This window comes from Siphateles boraxobius, unplaced genomic scaffold (assembly GCF_051911475.1).
Source record: "Siphateles boraxobius isolate OS27281-9 unplaced genomic scaffold, OSU_SipBor_1 11, whole genome shotgun sequence".
Lineage (NCBI taxonomy): Eukaryota > Metazoa > Chordata > Actinopteri > Cypriniformes > Leuciscidae > Siphateles > Siphateles boraxobius.
The window spans coordinates 17,182,501-17,199,887 of NW_027508711.1; the positions used below are offsets into that span (position 1 = coordinate 17,182,501).

General features: G+C 42.6%; 1 long non-coding RNA gene across 1 annotated transcript; it reads left to right on the top strand.

Annotated features, from left to right (window-relative positions):
* Positions 1-245: 245 nt before the first annotated feature.
* On the top strand, positions 246-1,117 carry LOC143757578 (uncharacterized). Its single transcript, XR_013210654.1, has 3 exons — positions 246-389; positions 505-632; positions 717-1,117. It is a non-coding gene; the product is annotated as an uncharacterized LOC143757578 (long non-coding RNA).
* The last annotated feature ends 16,270 nt before the right edge of the window (positions 1,118-17,387 follow it).

Genomic DNA, 17,387 nt, shown 5'->3' on the forward strand with positions numbered 1-17,387 from the left:
TTTTGTGTCAAATTATTGATTTATTTGGTAGGTAGCCATGTAATAAGCGGGATAATGTAGAGCGAGGCGTTTGTTATAGCGAATACAACCCCTTCAGGCTGATTCAAGCTCCGCTTCACGTCGGGGTCATAATTAGCCTGTCGGGTTGTATTCACTATAACAACCGTCTTGCTCTACATAATCCCTTACATATGAGGTGTTGGTGTGATTTTAACTTTTCTTTTCCTTTATTAATTTTTAGATTGCTCAGGACTTTGGTATTTTATACCCACATGCCAAAGATAAACTTTTTGAAATGTGGGGACATGCATCTCAGCGAATCCTTTCATATTGCAAGACCGAGAAGAGAGCCTTGGATCTTCTTCCTATTCAGACTAACATTTCTTCTGGTGAGAAAATCCTGCACAACAGCTCTGTACTTTCATGTCAAGTTATAATATTTTGTCTATAATATATTGCACTTGTTTGAAGATTAATCCATTGTTCTTTCTGTTTTATGTAAAGACACTCTTGGAGAAGTTGCTTTAAAAACCCTGCCAGCTATCATTCCTCCATTGCCACACAAATCGGGCTGCAAGATGGTGCGGCCCTCTTACCAGGAGGCAAAACAAGCATTTGTTGATTTACAGCCTGTAGGTACATCATTTATGACAACCCATTTGGGGTAATATTTGATCCATGTGTGCATATTTACCATTTAAAATTTCTATTTAAAGGTTGGAACAAACATCATCCAGTATTTGGAGGAGGAGGAGCAACGGAGGCAATTCCCTCATGTCCTGCAGCTTGGGGACAAATTCAACTGCTCACAAGCCTTCGTCATTGTGTGAGGAGCGGCACTAGAGCAAGACAGCCTTTTACAAGCTGTGGATACATGCTTTAAATTATTTTATGTTTTAGACATTGAGTATCCAAAGCCTGCGGCAGCTGTTTGGCAGTTTCTACAACACACAATATATTCTGTGCCAGGAGGAGTTCCATCAACTCATTGTCGCCTACTTAGGCAGTTTATAATTGGATAACCTGGACAAGCTTTGGTTTGTTTTGTTTGTGTATTTATATTCCATGTTTCTTAGAACTTAAAACATAATTGTAAGTAAATTCATGTTAGCATTAATATTCTGTGCCTGGAGGTGTTCCCTCAACACACTATCGCCTTATGAGGGGGTTTATAATTGCATTACTTCTATTTATTTATTTATTGAAAGAATTTCTTATCTTAAGGAAGTAAATTAAAGCAATTGCAAACAATAACTTAATGAAAATGTTTACAACTTGTAATCTTAACAACTGTTTGTGTTTTTGTGATCCATGTTTCTAAGAACTTAAAACACAACTCTAAATTAATTAATTTTAACATTAATATTCTGTACTTGGAGGTGTTTCCTCAACACGTCGCCTTATGAGGCAGTTTATAATTGCATTACTTTTTTATTTTTATTTATTGACACAATTTCTTACCTTTAGGTAATTACATTAAAACAATTGCAACAATAACTTTAGAATGCAATGCAATTGAATGTAAATAAAGCATTGTTAATATACTTAAGTTGTGAGTGAGTTATTTATTTACATGGTGTAACGAGTCAGAAGGCTGAGGCAGATCCATTTGCAACTACTTTAATAACTCAAAGGCAGACAGAAATAAACTCAGGAATTCTTGGAGGATAACTCAAAGACACAGTCAGAAATAAACTCAGGTAGCCACTGATGAGGTTGCGCAGGCAGCAGGGTGAAATCAGGCTGGAAGTCGGAGGCAGGCGGCGTGCATGCAGCAAACTGGAACAGGCATAAAGGTCTTGGCAGGCGGCTTGAATCAGTGTCCGGATCAGGCAGAGGGTCGAGAGGATGGCTGCAGGCAATCAGAGTAGGTTAGTATAGCGAGGATCAGAAATACGGGTAATCTTGATACACAGAAACGGCTCGGACATGCACACATAGAGAGGCAATACTTCGCAAAGAACACTGAGTCAAAGAGGCAGATAAAGGCTGAGCAATGATTAATGCAGAACAGGTGAAGGTAGTCACAGCGCAGATGATGCATACTAATAAGAGAGTATGCAACACACTAGAACTCAGGAGAGGGCGCTCGTGGTTGAGAAATGGACTCAGGGAGACTGGACGCCGTAACAGAGCCCCCTCCCTGCGAGCGACTCCTGGCGCGAGGATGCTGACGACGGCGGGGTCTGCCACGAGCACGAGGTGCAGGTTTTTCAGGATGAGTACGGTGAAACTCTTGAGTGAGTGAGGGATCCAGAATGTCACCAGAGTTGACCCAAGACCGTTCCTCTGGACTGGAGCCCTCCCAGTCAACCAAATACTGCAGAAATCCCCCCCGACGTCTGGAATCCAGTAGCTGATGAACACGGTAGGCTTCCTCACCCTCCACAATGATGGCTTGGGAGGACTGTTCAGCGGATTCTCCCCTCCTTTCCTCAGGGGGAGGTGTGGCGGGTTTGAGTAGTGAGACATGGAAAGTGGGAGATATTCGCAGATGCCTGGGCAGAGCTAAACGGAAGGATACTGGAGTTATCTGACGCAAGATCTTGTAAGGCCCCATAAATCTTGGACTGAGCTTCTTGCAAGGAAGGTTTAGACGCAAATTACGCGTGGATAACCATACCCATTGACCTGGCTGATACTCTGGGTTGGGACGGCGGTGACGATCAGCCTGCCTCTTACCACGGTTGACAGCCCGCTGAAGGTGTGTATGAGCCAGATTCCAGGTCTCCTCGCTCCGATTTAGCCAGTCATTAACTGCGGGAACGTTCGTGGGCTCACCAGACCAGGGAAACAGGGGTGGTTGAAATCCGAGAACACACTGGAACGGAGTCAAGCCAGTGGAGTGTTTCTGAATGGAGTTTTGTGCATATTCTGCCCACATCAGATACCGGCTCCAGTCCTTCTGATGGAGTTGGCAGTAGGACCGGAGGAAACGGGAGATCTCCTGGTTGAGTCGTTCTACCTGACCGTTGGCCTGAGGATGGTAGCCGGAGGTAAGACTCACGTTAACTTGGAGCATTTGGAAGAAGGCAGACCAGACTCGGGAAGTGAATTGAGGACCCCTGTCCGAGACAATGTCTTCAGGCAGACCATAAAACCGGAATACTAGATTACAGAGGTGTTCAGCTGTTTGCAGGGCTGTAGGAAGCTTACTGAGGGGTATGAGGCGGCAGGCCTTGGAGAAGCGGTCGATTACAGTGAGGATAGTGGTGTGTCCATCAGATGGTGGCAGATCCGTAATAAAATCGATAGCAATATGAGACCAGGGTCGTTGAGGTATGGGCAGTGGTTGAAGTAAACCGGCAGGCATGAGATGGGAAGCTTTCTGGGTATTACAGGTTAGGCAGTGGTGAACGAACCGACTGGCATCCTGGGACAAGGTGGACCACCAGAAGCGATTCTGAAGGAGATGGATGGTGGAGGTGATACCCGGGTGTCCGGAACTGGGCAGGGCATGAACATGCTTAAGCACTTCTTCTCGGAGAGCTTCGGGAACATAGAGCCTCCCCGGGGGGCATTCTGGAGGAGTCTCGGAGTCAGCGTTGGCCAGTTCGAGTTCGGTCTCGATGTCCCACCGTATGGGACTGATGATCAGATCAGGATTGAGTATGGTTTCTGGAGTCTGGATGGTTACCTCAGAATCAAACTGACGAGACAAGGAATCCGCCTTGACGTTCCTCGAGCCCGGACGATAAGTGACAGTGAACTGGAAGCGAGAAAAGAACAGAGACCACCTGGCCTGACGGGGATTCAGCCGTTTAGCCGAGCGCAGGTACTCCAAGTTCTTGTGATCAGTCAGAACGATGAAAGGGTATGTGGAGCCCTCCAGCCAGTGCCTCCACTCTTCAAAGGCTGCCTTCATGGCCAGCAACTCACGATCACCCACATCGTAATTCCTCTCCGCAGGACTGAGCTTCCTGGAATAATAGGCGCAGGGGTACAGTTTGGGAGGCGATCCTTGACGCTGAGACAACACTGCACCCAGGCCGGTACTCGAGGCGTCCACTTCAACCACAAAAGGTGACTCTGGATCAGGATGATGCAGGATGGGGGCTGAGGTAAAAGCCTGTTTGAGACAGTTAAAGGCCCGGGCAGCCTCGTCACTCCAAGGCAGACGAGAAGTACCCTTGCGAACCAGCGCGGTAAGGGGTGCCGCCACCGTGCTGAACCCTCTGATAAAGCGGCGATAAAAGTTTGCGAACCCTAGGAAGCGCTGCAGCTCCTTCAGAGTAGTGGGCTGGGACCACTCCACCACTGCCCTTACTTTGCCATCATCCATAGCCACACCCTCCGGACTGATGATGTAGCCCAAGAACGAGGTAGAGGTTTGGTGGAAGTCACACTTCTCCATTTTCGCATAGAGCTGATACTGGATGAGCCTCTGTAGCACAGCACGAACGTGTTGGACATGAGCTTCTAGGGAGTCAGAGTAGACCAGAATGTCGTCAATATAGACGATGACGTGGCGTTGGAGCATGTCTCGGAACACGTCATTAATGAAAGACTGGAATACAGCTGGACTGTTGGAAAGCCCGAACGGCATAACCAAGTATTCATAGTGCCCGGTACACGTAGAAAAGGCCGTCTTCCACTCATCCCCTTCGCGGATACGAACCAGGTTGTATGCACTTCGCAGGTCCAGCTTGGTATAGTATCTTGCTTTACGGAGCAGCTCCAGTGCAGCCGGAACCAGAGGCAGAGGATAGCGAAATTTGACGGTGCAATCGTTGAGCGCTCTGTAATCAATACATGGTCGGAGTCCTCCATCCCTCTTCTGAACGAAGAAGAATCCGGCTGAGGCGGGAGAAGTGGATGGTCGAATGAAACCCTTGGCGAGCTCCTCCTCAATGTATTTCTGCATGGCTTCAGTCTCGGGTTGAGACAGAGGGAAGATGCGCCCCTTAGGCGGTGTGGCGTCAGGCAAGAAGTCAATGGCGCAGTCGTAGGACCGGTGAGGCGGCAGCTTAGCGGCCTTAGACTTACTGAAGGCTTCCGCCAGGTCGTGGTACACAGCGGGGAGGCGATTCAGCGCGGTGTCACCGGGGGTCTCTCGGACGCTCCTCACTGGAAGTGGCTGAATGGAGGACAGGCAGTTGGAGAAGCAGCTTTTTCCCCAGCTGATGATCTGGCCGGAGGTCCATTGCAGCAGTGGATCATGCTTACGGAGCCAGGGCAACCCCAAAATCACGGGAGTGTGAGGAGCTTGAAGGATGTAGAATTGAATCAATTCGCTATGTAGCAGCCCGGTGCGCATACGCAACTCTTGAGACAGGTGAGTGACGTGACCGGTGCCCAGCGGTCTACCGTCAACAGCCTCGACAGAAAGGGGAGAAATGCATGGAATTAGAGTAATCCTATGTAGGTTAGCAAATTCTTGTGACATGAAGTTCCCAGCAGCGCCAGAATCCAACAATGCCGATGTGGAAACGGATTTACCATTGACAGTTAATTCTATGGGCACTACAACACATGACTTAGGATTTAAACAGTCAAGGGTTAGACTCACCGCAGCACTCTCTCTGTTGGCAGACCGACGTGGACAGTTTTGACGAACGTGACCTTCCCCTCCACAGTACAAGCATAGTCTCTGTGATCGGCGACGTTCTCTTTCCTCATCTGAGATATGAAACGAGTTGATTTGCATGGGTTCACCTGAATCAGAAGGCATGGAACAGTGGTACCGTGGCACAGGAAAACTGCGAGAGGAGGTAGAGGGGCGCATGCCAGCGCGGCGTGAGCGCATCAGGTTATCAATCTGAATGGCGAGTTGAGCATACTGGTTGAAATCCTTTCCTTCATCGCGGCAAGCCAGCTCTGCCTGTAACACGTGACTCAGACCACGCCGGAAAATCACTTTGAGGGAATCATCAGTCCAGTTAGTTTGCGCGGCAAAAGTGCGAAATTCTAGTGCATACTCAGCTGCAGAATTACGTCCTTGCGTGAGTTCCAGTAGCAAATCCTCCGCTCCCTTCCCCTCTTTGGAATGTTCGAAGACGGCCCGGAATTCCTGAAGAAACGCGTCGTACGAGCGGAATGCAGTGCCATCCGTTCTCCAAACGGCCGTCATCCAATCCAGTGCGCGGCCGGTCAGCAGGGAGGAGACGAAATGGATCTTGCTGGCGTCCGTGGGGTGTTGAGAAGGCTGTTGGCTCAGAAACAGAGAACATTGAAGGATGAATCCCTTGCATTTACCTGGATTACCGTCAAACTTTTCCGGTAACGCGAGTCGAGGGCTCGCGGTGGTCTGTAGTGGAGACATCGGCGCCGGCGACGGAGAGACAGAATCAGAAGAAGCGCCCGAGGAAGAGGTACGTAGAGCTTGTACAGCCTTTACCAGTTCCTCCGTCACAGCTGTAAGACGTGTAAGCTGATGGTGATGGGAAGCCAGTTGCGAGGCTTGTGAGTTGAACGCTGCGGCTAATGCGGTCATAGTTGCTGGATCCTCGTGTGGCGAAGTATTCTGTAACGAGTCAGAAGGCTGAGGCAGATCCATTTGCAACTACTTTAATAACTCAAAGGCAGACAGAAATAAACTCAGGAATTCTTGGAGGATAACTCAAAGACACAGTCAGAAATAAACTCAGGTAGCCACTGATGAGGTTGCGCAGGCAGCAGGGTGAAATCAGGCTGGAAGTCGGAGGCAGGCGGCGTGCATGCAGCAAACTGGAACAGGCATAAAGGTCTTGGCAGGCGGCTTGAATCAGTGTCCGGATCAGGCAGAGGGTCGAGAGGATGGCTGCAGGCAATCAGAGTAGGTTAGTATAGCGAGGATCAGAAATACGGGTAATCTTGATACACAGAAACGGCTCGGACATGCACACATAGAGAGGCAATACTTCGCAAAGAACACTGAGTCAAAGAGGCAGATAAAGGCTGAGCAATGATTAATGCAGAACAGGTGAAGGTAGTCACAGCGCAGATGATGCATACTAATAAGAGAGTATGCAACACACTAGAACTCAGGAGAGGGCGCTCGTGGTTGAGAAATGGACTCAGGGAGACTGGACGCCGTAACACATGGCAATAATAGTAATTATAATTAATATTAATAATAGGTTGATTAAAGCATTTTGGTCAAATAACCCAACAGATTCGTTTTTTGTAACCCAATTTATTGGGTAAAACTAGTTACCTAATTTATTGGGTTAAAATAACCCAATAATAGGTCGGTGCTATATCAACCCACCATTGGGTTAGCTGTTGGGTCGTTTTTAACCCAACTTTTTTAAGTGAGTAGCTTTTCTTTTTCGAGGGGCTGTCAGGGCATTGTATCTTTCCAAGTGACTTGAATGCTTTCTCCGGAAAGAAAGGGGGAAAAACACATCATGAACATCATATCTTCACAGCAATATATCTCAATTTCATAATTTTGAAAATAGTTTTTTGCATGTACAGTAGGCTGCCGAGAAGGCTGAGTAACTAGCTAGCCTACATCAATCGCAGGTTACTGTTCAAGTAGCTACCAATTAATTATACCTTGCATGTAAACCTAGTCAAATAGAAGCCTAAACGCCTAAATGCATTTTCATCATTTTACATTGAATTTCCTTAGACACACTGCACATTCTATGAACGAGCTTGACAAGTAAATGGCATTTTTAGGGGGTAACATTAGGCTATTTCTAGCCAAGTGCCTTGGTGTTAATGAGCTTTTGTAATGTTACTAGTCTGCAGTTTCCTAGCTTAACCTTGCACAATGGAACTGATGTCCACGTTTATTATTAACGTATGAGCGTATTATATCCAGTTTGGGTAAAACGACAGGTATATTAGCCTTTAATTAATTTAAAAGTCAAACTGAGTCAAACTCAGTCAAACTCAAAATTACTTACCTCTATGCGTTTCTTTAGATTGGACGGTGAATTCTTGTAGGAAGAAATCGTATGCTTCTGAGGCAGACAGAGAAGGCACTTAAAAATTAACGATTCGTTCTTCCTTTCCACTACTTCAAATAGTTCGCTTAAATATGGCCATGGGTGCTCAATTTCAATGTCTGGCGCTTCTTCCATTATTGTGTTGTCTATAAACGTGACAGCAAAAAAAAATCGGTAAATGAATAGTCAGTAAAGCGCAGGCGCAGCCAGCAGCAGCGCCCAAACTGCACGAAACAAGATGTGTTCTGATTGGTACACTTGCGGAGCACGTGCACTTATTTGGACCTGTCACTGGTCACGCATGTATGTCGTGGAAAGGAACATAGAAAGAAATGACAGGTTTTAGGAAATTAGTGGAGTAAAAAGTAAGGTTTTCCACTTCGAAATGTAGTAGAGTCAAAGTATAAAGTCTCACAAAACAATGATACTCAAGTAAAGTACAGATACGCAAAAAAAGTTACTTAAGTACGGTAACAAATTACTTGTACTTCGTTACTGTCCACCAGTGGTTCTGTGCGTGTCAAATGTTGAAGTAGCAATCGTTTTCTTCTCCTTTGGATGAAGAAGGTATGATGAACTTGCGTGGTTAGTTCGACTCTGTTGGGAGAGTGAAGGCCTAGCAGGCTGTGGTCACACTTTGGTCACAGCCTGCTGGGGCCCATGGAGACATCGACCCAAAGAAGCAGCAGTGAAGGCCAGAGGAAGAGAGGACTAAGAGAGCCAATGGTGGGAGTTACGATGGACTTCTTCTGCGTTGAATGAAGAAGTTGTGCAAACTGCTGAGGTTGTTTTGGATTCTGCTGCGGTTGAGAGAGTCCTCTCTCGCCTGAATGAGCACATGGCTGGTTGTGAGTCAAGGCTTGCTGCCCTGGGGCCTGCTGAGGCCGCACAGGACAGCAAAACACCGCGAACGTACCGAGAAGTCAAGAGAGCGAAGGCTGGTGTGGATGCAATTTAACCCTCTGGGGTCTGATGTGTTTTCTGGGTCCTGGAGGTGTTCTGACATGCTCTGACATTTGTGCTTATTTCTGTTACTTGTGACATTTTCATGGCTAAAGTCTTATTACATTGAATTCAGCACAAACTCTGCTACAGTAATATGTCATCAGCATGTATGTAAAAGTTTGTAGTTTTAAGTTAATAATGTTTATGCGTGGTTTGTGAAAAAACAAAAAACAAATGTCACTGAAATAAGGTCATAAAACCCATTGTGATTATTTCTTCACAAGACTTTTGAAAATTGTATCACGTAGCCTAGAATATTTGCTCCAAAACTATGTGAAAATCATCCTGCATTCTCATTTAGATAGGACAATATATTGATTTAAAATTTGTATTACGTGTTTTGTGTGAGAGCTTTATGCGAGGAGGTGTGAATCTCTCATTAATATGAATGCATTTTACACCTGAGAAAGACCCTCCCCTAATGGCCATATCAGGTGCTATCAGGCCTGATCATTATGAGGAGCCTTGCACAAAGAATGAGGAGAAATTAAAAAAAGAATGGCTTTTAGACTGTCAGGATTTATTCACAACACAACATAATCCAAAGATACACAACAAAGGACAAAAAGCACATTAGTAAACACACTGATCTAAAGATAAAGACTTAAACAGTCACACACCTTTGTGCCATTCCTGAAACATAGTAGCCTACATACCTGTCATGTCCAAGGTGTTCGACATTTCATTTTACAATGTTCATGTACAGAGACTCATGTGAATGTTGAAGTCAGCAGGACTCCAGTGGCATCTGGTCCCTTTCTAAAAAATAAATAAATAAACACCTGTAAACATGTTGATATCAAGACAAACTATAGGGCTGCACGATTCTGGGAATACCTTTTAGATTTTTCACACACACACACACACACACACACACACACACACACACACACACACACACACACACACACACACACACACACACACTTATATATATATATAGACACACACACACACTGCCGTTCAAAAGTTTGGCGTCGGTATGATTTTTAATGTTTTTAAAAGAAGTCACTTATGCTCACAAAGGCCGCATTTATTTGATTAAAAATACAAATCAATCCCAGTAATATTGTGAAATAATATTTCAATGTAATTGTAATTGTAATTCAAATGTAATTCAATGTATTCAATGTATTCAATGTAAAAAATGTAATTCAATGTATTTCTATGTAAATATATAGTAAAGTGTAATTTATTCCTGTGATCAAAGCTGAATTTTCAGCATCATTGCTCCAGTCTTCAGTGTCACATGATCCTTCAGAAATCAGTATAATATGATGATTTGATGCTCAAGAAATATTTTTCAGTATAATAATCTTTTGTAACATTAAACACTACCGTTCAAAACTTTGGGGTCAGTAGGAATTTTTATTTTATTTTTGGGGGGAAATAAATAAAATGGATCAATACTTTTATTCATCTAGGAGGAATTAAATTGATAAAAAAGTGACAGTAAAGACATTTATAACATTACAAAAGATTCCATTTCAAATAAATGCTGTTGTTTTTAACTTTGTTCATCAAAGAATTCTAAAACAAAGGTACACAACTGTCTTCAACATTGATAATAATCACAAATGTTTCTTGAGCATCACATCATCATATTATACTGATTTCTGAAGGATCATGTGACACTGAAGACTGGAGTAATGATGCTGAAAATTCAGCTTTGATCACAGGAATTAATTACGCTTTTTACTATATATTTACATAGAAAACAGCTGTTTTACATTGAAATAATATTTCACAATATTAATGGGTTTGTTTTGTATTTTTAGATACAGCCTTGGTGAGCATAAGTGACTTCTTTTAAAAACATAAAAAATCTTACCGACCCCAAACTTTTGAACGGCAGTGTATATATGTATATGTATTTTGTAAATATATATACGAACACCTAGTTTGTTGTGCCTTGTATATAGGCATGTGTAGGGCTGCATAAAATAATAACAATAGCCTAGATAGCAGGCAGCCTATAAATCGTTAAAAATGAACACTTCAGTAACACTACACTAGACAAACATATATTGTTTATCATATGTTACTTCAAATATTTCTATTCGTTATGAAATGAGATGAGTTTGGCGTGAAGTCTAATGTGTGGTGTGTTTTGCTTTTCAAACACACAGCGTGACTCAGACCCAAACTCAGCACGTGCAGCGATCGAGCCGCTCCAAACTATGAAACATTATTGTTACATTATACATCTACGTTTGAGCAGATATCCACAAACACAGTATTTAACAGTAAACACAGGTCTAAACATTAAAATATTCACCATATTAGAATAAACACTCATACTAGCATACTTGTATCTCATTTCATAAAATTTTAGGCTGGCACCAGTTTAGTAGCTACAATGTAAAGTTTATGCAACAATAAAACACTTACTATTATGTCTCTTACCTTAAAAATTGTTCTCATAATCAAAACGTGTCCTTCTGAGGTAACTCCAAGGTAAATCCACAGCACAAACAGTCTTCCAAACTGAAAAGTAGAGAAACACTGGAGTTGCTGATTCTTTGTGTCGAGCTGATGAGGGCGTTAACAGCTCTGTTTTCCTTCACGCGGCTCATTTGAATGAGAACAGCTCGCGCGGGTGGGGGTGTGGTCACAAGTTAATGAGCTCGGGCTGGAGAAACTGTACATGTCGTTGCTTTCATACGGATTTCTTAAACCGAGAATATTTGTCTTTGATATGATTTACATTTTCATTTTACATTTTCATTTAAAAAAGGTCAGTTACAGATCATTTTCTGTCGCGTTTCAGAATGAACTTCACATTGAGAGAGAAGACAGAACGTGCATCATGTTTTAAATTTTTTTTATTTTACGAAAAACACAACTTTTTGTTTTTATTATTAGTGTACACAAATAAAAGAAGACATTTAACAGTTTTTAATGATGTATAACACTTGCCTGTATGACAAACATCGACTGAGTTATTTGAGCTTCTTTTTCACTGATAAGAAAAAAAGCGAGACTATCGTGACGGCGCGATAGCCGACCCCAGGGGGTTAAAGCCCGAGAAAGGTCCCACCTCTCAGGGTTGGCTCAGCCAATAAGAAAGGTGGAAGTTCCAGACGGGAGACCTTGGTTTATGGCTCTTTATTTCAAGGGTGCTCATTTGCATGTGCATTGTGCAGCTGGATGGGTGGTAGCCGATGAAGAAACCATGAAAGACTCCTGCAATACCAATATGTTGTCGCTATCGACACACCATGTACACAGTCACTTCGATCTTCAAAGCACTAAGTCATAGAGACCAAACACGGCATTGGTGATGTTACAATGACCGTTGGTTGTATAATAAAATACATACCGTAGTATCAAATACACAATATACATAAAATACAAGACAGTAAATCATTCACAAAAATGTTCTGGGATGCATGCTCATTTATAGATCCGTTTATCGATAAATAAATGCAGGGAAGTCTGTTTTAACCCTCTGAGGTCGGCTATCGCGCCAGCGCGATAGTCTCGCTTTTTTTCTTATCAGTGCAAAAGAGACACAAAATACTCTGTTGATTTTGATCTTACGTGTTAGTGTTATACATCATTCGATCCTGTTAAGTTTCAAGTTTTTTGTGTATACTCACAATATAAACAAAGTATTGTGCTTTTAGTCAAATAAAGAAAAATAAACATGATGCTAGTTTTGCTTTCTCTCTGTCAGTGAAGTCCATTCTGAAACGCGTCCGAAAATTAACGGTAATTCCGCGAATACTTGTCATACAGGCACGAGTGTTTTTCCATAATGAAGCTTGAACTCTCTTCTTTTAAATGAATTAATTTATATAAAAAAACAAATATTCTCAGATTATGTAATCTGTATGAAAAGAGAGAGATGTCAATCTTTTTCTTTCCAGCTTATTATACCTGATTACGCGTTAATGTGCCACGCCCACGGAGAGCGTGCGGTATTCAAACGCAAATGATCTAAGGCAAGCAATTCAAACATGCCAACGCCCACCAGCTGGATTATATAACACATCATGTTTAGGAAGTATCTTACTACCGCTGTGTACACAGCGTATCCCTACGCTGTGAGGAATAATACTATCTAATTACCCTGGAGAATGTACCAGAAGTGCTGGCAGTTTCATTTCGAGGAGCAATGGATCCAGCTGATGTAGTAAGTAATTTATTCTTAAGTGCTTTGTTCTAATCGCGATATTGAATATTGTCTGTAAACCGCAAAAAAACTGTTTATATATGAATATATATAAAGTGTGTAGGTGTGTAGGCTAAATGATGAATGAACGACACAGGCGGGCGCGCGTTGTTTATTCAGTTATACAGCGCGTGTCTGTGCCATTCATGAACACATCCAAACTATATTGCTATAGCCTACTAAGATGAGTAAAAATAGACTGAAATATGTTGAAATAAAATGTCTATATAAGCAACAAACTGCAAATTAACATGCTAATATAATATCATAAACACGATATGTTACAGGCTAAATATGAATGTTTAGACAAGATTTCGTGATTGGTTTTGGATAGATTATAAAGTTTTAACTGTAAAAAAAGACTACTGTCACATTAAATAGGTAAGCTTTTGTTCGCCAATTTCTGCTCATATACTATAGTATGGTATGTTTTGTCAAAATAAAGTAGGTATATTGAATTATCAACTAAGATGTTATTATACTGTTTGTTCCAATATTCAAACCAATGAATCCTTACCTTTTTTAATACGTATCATAAAATGTATACTTTTTACAAAGAAAGAATACACTTGAAATATTGTTAAAATTGTATTTGTTGTTGCAATTGTAACCTATTTGTAATTGGTTACAATTTCTAATTGTAATATATATATATATATATATATATATATATATATTAGTTCTTCTGTCCGAGGTCGCATTCTTTGGTACCCAGTGACACATCTGTGTGAAAGGCTCATTAATATGCAGCTCGCACATTATCCGGCCTTTGTCTTCTCAGGTGTGAACCCTCCACGCATATTGCCTTTCCAAACAAGGTGTCTTATAAAATTTAAATCAATGTATTGTTTTGTGTAAATGATTAGGCAGGATGATTTTCAGATCATTTTGAAGCAAAAATTCTAGGCAACAATACCCATTAGTCAAAAGTCTTGTAGACACATATTTAGTATGTGTTTTGTGGCCTTATTTCAGACACTTTAAGTTTTAGTTTTTTCAATAACCATGCATAAACAATATTCTCTCAAAAATAAAAACATGTACATACATCTTGGACACATATTATGGTAGCCCTGTTTGTGCTAAATAGAGTGTAATTATACATTTGCAATTAATATGTTTATAAGCAACTGAAAAAAGCACAAATGTCAGGGCATGTCAAAACATCTCAAGGACCCCAAAAACACCCTAGACCTCAGAGGGTTAATGTCTCTAGGTTCTAATGGCAAGGGCCCTGACCACATTCTTAACAGCAATAAAACCAACTTATCTGATGGTAGTCATGATAACCAAAGATCCTTCTTGCCTTTGTTGGGGGATGGGACCACAGATCCCAGAGTAAGTTTTAAATGTTATTTGTTACCTAAAACAAATAATTGTATCTGATTTGTCTCAGTCGTTACAGATTCCCCCTTTTCGATCTTTGTTGTCCCTCTTAAGGAGAACCACGAGCGACGTAGAAAGTGCAGCAAGATCAGACACACCTCTGTCATAGAAGGCTTCCAGGCCATGGTGGCCTCTAGTTGTTTGGGTTTCCTGGATCGGTGGTCGTTCCATCAGGTGATGTAGATAGTAGCCAAGTCCAGGTCTCTGCAGCAGGTGCAGCAGTTGTTGAGGCAGCAGGTGCTTGTTTGTGGTTGCAGGAAGTGGTTAGGGCTCTGTGTAGCATAGAGAGGGTGTCAGGCCAACCTAGTGCTGGTGGCAGGAGATCAGAAGGTGGTTGTTAGCCTCTCAGTTGTGAGAAGTCTGAAGGATTGGAGTGTTGCTCTGTCCTTATGGTGGTGCCGACGTGAGCATGCCCAAGCTGGGGTATGCAGGGAGTCGGAAGCTTGTACTTTAGAGGACTCCTCGGGTGAGTTCATTCAGGGAGTTATTTTGCTTGTGACAGCAGCTCCTGTAACTGAGGCAGGTGCGTCCAGCTGTCCTTGTGGAGCCTCCAATTGACACCTGTGTGAAGGGTGTGGAGGAGGATGTTGTGTTGACAGCCGTCGGTCATCCTGTGGTATTTGCAGGTTGAGGGTGCTGTCTTCTATGGCGTCTCCCAGGGGCTTGGCTGGTACCCAGGTTGTTGCCATGGTGACAGTTATCTGCTGGTCCTGGGCATGCTCAGTCCAGCTGTATTGAATCTGGTTTGAACCTCAGGGTCTAGCTGGTCTGTAAGGCTTTGAGCACAGGTCCATTCCTTGTGGGACGCTGTGATCTGTTACGTTAGGTTGTTTACCTTCCGTTTCATATCCATAAGGTGGGGTAAAGAGAAAATTCAAAACTATGTGAAAATCATCCTGACTACTCATTCAGATAAGACAATATGTTACGACCCTCCTATGACTCATACCCGTCTAGGGCTTTTAGGAGGGGAACACATATAACCATCTCAGACACTTCATGCTATAACACTGATTGAGGTGAGAAAACACGAGAGACCACTGAATAAAGTGAATAAGTTTTAATAAATATGATAATGAATAAAGATATAACAGAACCAACCACAAAGGAAAAAGGGGAAACTGAATTGTGCCAAAGTAATGAAAGTAACAAACATAATGGTTATCTAACACATTAAACAACTAATACTAGGATACAAAGAAAACCCAAAAAGAAAAGTCTTCAACGTCCAAGACGTCATAACTAAAACTACACTAACTAAAAAACATAAATACAGCGGGTGGCACAATTCCCTAACTAGTGTTTTTAATACAGACCGATTTCCCTACGTGTGCACCATGTACGTCACGTGACAAACTTACTCATCCCCTTCTTCTCTGTAGACCGCCACGCTCACAAATGAGAAGGTTTTGGACGCAGCCAAAACAAAGATCAATGAGCATACATGTGAACAACGTAAAAGGTTCTCTCAAAACAAGACAAGATTCTCTCAAAACACGACAAGACAAGGTTCTCTCAAAACACGACAAGACAAGGTTCTCTACCAGCCTGCAGCAGCATGGTCTTTAAGTATCCACTTCACCGGGTGTCACTCATCACGCTAATTGCCGATCCCGCCTTCCAAGGCGCGGCAACTCATTGTCTTAACTGACAAGCACGATAGCCAATCAGCAACATCCTAAGAAAAGTGAAAGTGAGAGAAACAGATAGAGCGGAAAAACAATTCCCCCCCTCCACACACACACAAACTTTCCTTACGGACGTAACACCCCCACATTTAAGATTTTAAACCCGACGTTTAAATAAAACAATAACACCAAAACTTCATCATACCCACACTTTTAAGATTCAGGCTCTAGAAAGAGTATCTGCGAGGATATTTTCAGATCCCTTCTTATGGTGAATCTCCAGCTGAAAATTCTGTATGAACAAAGCCCAACGCATTAATCGTTGGTTTGCATTATACATGCGAGACAAATATACAAGGGGTTGGTGATCCGTAAACACAAGAATAGGCAAATTAGAAAAACCCAAATAAACTTCGAAGAATTGTAACGCTAGTAACAATGCCAAGGTTTCCTTCTCGATGGTAGAATAGTTTGCTTGATACTTGTTAAATTTACGCGAAAAAAAACACACTGGATGGTCCACTCCATCCTGCGTTTCCTGAATCAGAACTGCACCAGCGCCTACTGCGCTCGCATCAACCTCTAACTTGAATGCCCGCTCAAATTGAGGAGCGATCAAAACAGGGTTTGTACACATTAATGCTTTCGCATTTTCAAAGGCTACCTGACATTCATCTGTCCACACAAAAATTTTCTTAGGGCTGAGGAGATCCGTAAGCGGGGTTACCACGGTAGCGAAATTCTTGCAGAAACTTCGGTAATACCCAATCATACCCAGAAAACGCCTCAACTCTCGCCTTGTAACTGGCACCGGGAAAACGGTAATAGCCGCCACTTTCTCTTCCACTGGCTTTACTTGTCCATTTCCCACATGTTTTCCCAAATAAGTCACAGTTGCTTGACCAAACACGCATTTCGCGAGGTTAACAGTTAACGACGCACGTTCCAACCGTTCAAACACAGTACGTAACAAAGTCAAATGTTCATTCCAGTCATTGGAAAAGATCACTAAATCGTCCAGATATGCTCTACAATTCGGAACGCCAGCAAGAACAGTTTGTATCAACCGCTGGAACGTAGCAGGTGCGTTTCGTAACCCGAACGCCATAACTTGGTACTGTAGGAAAGAATCCGGAGTTACAAAAGCAGATATGTCAGATGCGCGTGCTGTTAATGGCACTTGCCAGTACCCCTTCAATAGGTCAAGTTTACTAACGACTTTTGCTGAACCAACACTATCAACGCAATCCTCCATTCTCGGTAATGGATAGCAATCAGGTACGGTGACAGCGTTAACCTTTCGGTAGTCCGTAC